Below are 3,002 nucleotides of genomic sequence, written 5' to 3'. Positions count from 1 at the left end.
AGACTCCATTTCAAAAAGAAAAAAAAAAAAAAAACAGAAAAAGTTTCAGAATTCCAAAGGGCAGGATTGACATACTCCTTAATATACTCTTAACTGACCAAATTTCCTAGTATCTTTTTTTTTTTTTTCAGTTTGAGAGCCCGTACTGTTTCTTAACTGACCAGATTAGAAAAATAATCATGGTAGACACCTTAGTTCATTCTTCTAATAAGACTGTTAATCTGGTCCTCCCTGTTGCCAGCATCTCCACCTTCTACAAAATGGGTGGTCTTTTTCTTCTTTCTACCTCCTGGAGAAGATAATTTGAAGGGCCACAGGAAGTCACTTGCTTCTTTGAAGGACTTTCTGACAGTATAGATCTCATGAATCAGATCCTCCATGCAAATGATGCCCTATTTATTAAGAGACACAGCAATCAAAGTGTTACCTGTCAAAGCAATTCCCTTATTGATTTTGCCATAACCACGCTTGTAGATCACTTCATTTACTAATTTGGGTACTCCCATGCAATATATGGTTCTACAATTTGGGTACTCCCATGCAATATATGGTTCCACAATCCTCAGCCTGTTCATTGAAGCCTTGTTGAGCTTCACAAAGGTTCCATTGAAGATTTGACGAAGGCAAAGAAGTTGCAACACCTTTCAGACCTTTGGGCTCACACCATTGATATCTCTGATCCTGACAACAAATGCCAATTTGGGTTCTCCAGGTACATAGACGTTGCCAGCTTTTCTTGCCAACCTCGCCATTCGAATTTCAGTTCTGTCCATCTGCCTACACTCCTTGTGATAGTGCTTTGCTTTTTCATAGACCTCAAGCTTCCTCCTTGCCTTTCGAAGCATCTTTTGGGCAGACTTCTTTCTCAGGCGCTTGATCTTCGGCTCTGCGAAATTCCCTCCCTTTTTCTTAAGGGTTTCTGGCATAGCAGGAACCTTCTTTTTCTTCTCTTCAACACCCTCCATGGTTCTAGCTGGAAAAGAGGACCCTAGTATCTTAATGTTCATGAAATACAATATTCTGCTTCTACTGGGCACATGCAAGGGATTCCTGCTGTACTTGTGCAAAAATCCTAGCTAGAAAACAACCTCTTGACTGCCCCCAGCAATTCACAGCAGCCAGAAACTATCCTCTCCCCCTAGATGGCTACAAACACTATCTTGTCATGCCTTGGCACATGACATGAAACTGGCAAGGGTGGCTAAACAAAGGAGAAAAAAGTCCAAATCTGAAGCTAGGTCACAAGGAAATGGTAAGTGAAAAGTCAAACTGAAAGCATTCCTAAGCCATGATTTTGCCTCAGACCATAAAAATCCTGAATACTGGTATATTATTGTATGTATTCAAAATACTTATATTTCCTATTGCTTATACACTCATGCACACACAACTAACCAAATATACTTTCTTTTCTGGAACAGCCAGTGGAAGCCCAGCTTGTGATTATTCCAAGGATAAAAGAAGAGAACTTTGTGGATTCAGTTACTCTAACTGAACACTAAACAAAGCATAACAACTCAAAGTCATTTTTAGCCTAATACAATCTCCATATTTATTTTATGAATTTACTCAATGTCACATTCCCAATTAACAAGGATTACAAAGAAGAATGTGATGAGACAGGAAATGCAAATTGCAGCTTTGTTAGAAAGCAAGTCACTGCCATGTCATTCCCATTTCATAAGTTAAAGTCCCAGTTAGAAGCTAATATCAGTTTGTCTACAATACAAAGTAAACCTTAGGATAATCTCTCCACTCATTAAAGTGTTGGCTTATACAACTTTTTCTCTTTTAGATCAATCTTCATACTCCTGACCAATTGCTGAAGAACATAAACTCCATTTCCACCTATTTTCACCAAAACTGCATCTGATCACTTCAACTAGATTAATGAGCATCCTAGGGCTAGACATGACACCTAAGTAAGAAGTCATCAATGTTAAGCAAGCCTAACTGCAAAGCTCATCGAGTGATTTCACATAAGAGGATGTTTAAGAGTCAGAAAATTAGCTATAATTTTTTCTAGTTAAAGTCGATGGTCAATTAACCAAGGCAGGAAATTTCTGCAAAATACATGTTTTGCCTCCCAAAAGTAAAAGCTCCTATACAGAGATTCAAGGAAAATAACGTCCTTTAATTCCTACACTTAGTCACTCAGAAACAACTGGCCCTAAACCTTTCTGCATGATCCTTCATCCAAAAAGGCAAAGTCCAGAGGCAGGGTGTGATGGCTTATGCCTGTAATCCCAGCACTTTGTGAGGCCGAGGCGGGCGGATCACATGAGGCCAGGAGTTCGAGACCAGCCCGGCCAAGATGGCAAAACCCTGTCTGTACTAAAAATACAAAAATTAGCTGGTAATGGTGGCACATGTCTATAATCCCAGCCAGTTGGGATGCTGAGGCACAAGAATCACTTGAACTCTGGAGGCAGCAGTTGCAGCAAGCCAGGATTGTGCTGCTGCACTCCAGCCTGGGTGACGAAGCAAGACTGTGTCTCAAAAAAAAAAAAAAAAAAGCAGAGTCCAAAGGCATTTTGCTAGGTGCCAGAAATACAAGGAAAATTGAATGCTACCTCTTACATCAAAAAATCTGCTATCTGAGAGGTGGGCACAGTGGCTCACTCCTGTAATCCCAAGGACTTTGGGAGGCTGAGGCAGGCAGATCATGAGGTCAGGAGATCGAGACCATCCGGGCTAACACGGTGAAACCCTGTCTGTACTAAAAATACAAAAAATTAGTTGGGCATGGTGGCAGGCGTCTGTAGTCCCAGCTATTCAGGAGGCTGAGGCAGGAGAATGGCACAAACCCGGGAGGCAGAGCTTGCAGTGAGCCAAGATCTCACCGTTGCACTCCAGCCGGGGCGACAGAGCAAGACTCCGTCTCAAAAAAAAAAAAAATCTATCTGAGAAGAAAAATAAATAAATAAAACTAATTTTTGGACAATGTGTTATAAACTGGTATGAACAAAATGTTACATAAGCACTGCAGGAAAAACATTTAG

The 3,002-nt window shown here is 40.7% G+C and overlaps 1 pseudogene; it reads right to left on the bottom strand.

Moving 5' to 3' along the window:
• Positions 1-191: 191 nt before the first annotated feature.
• Positions 192-965, bottom strand: LOC105550264 (annotated as a pseudogene).
• Between the last annotated feature and the right edge of the window lie 2,037 nt (positions 966-3,002).

The sequence above is a fragment of the Mandrillus leucophaeus genome, unplaced genomic scaffold (genome assembly GCF_000951045.1).
Source record: "Mandrillus leucophaeus isolate KB7577 unplaced genomic scaffold, Mleu.le_1.0 Scaffold474, whole genome shotgun sequence".
In the NCBI taxonomy this organism is placed as follows: Eukaryota; Metazoa; Chordata; class Mammalia; order Primates; family Cercopithecidae; genus Mandrillus; species Mandrillus leucophaeus.
The sequence above is the reverse complement of the archived record's forward strand: the minus strand, read 5'-3'. Positions and strand labels throughout refer to the sequence as shown.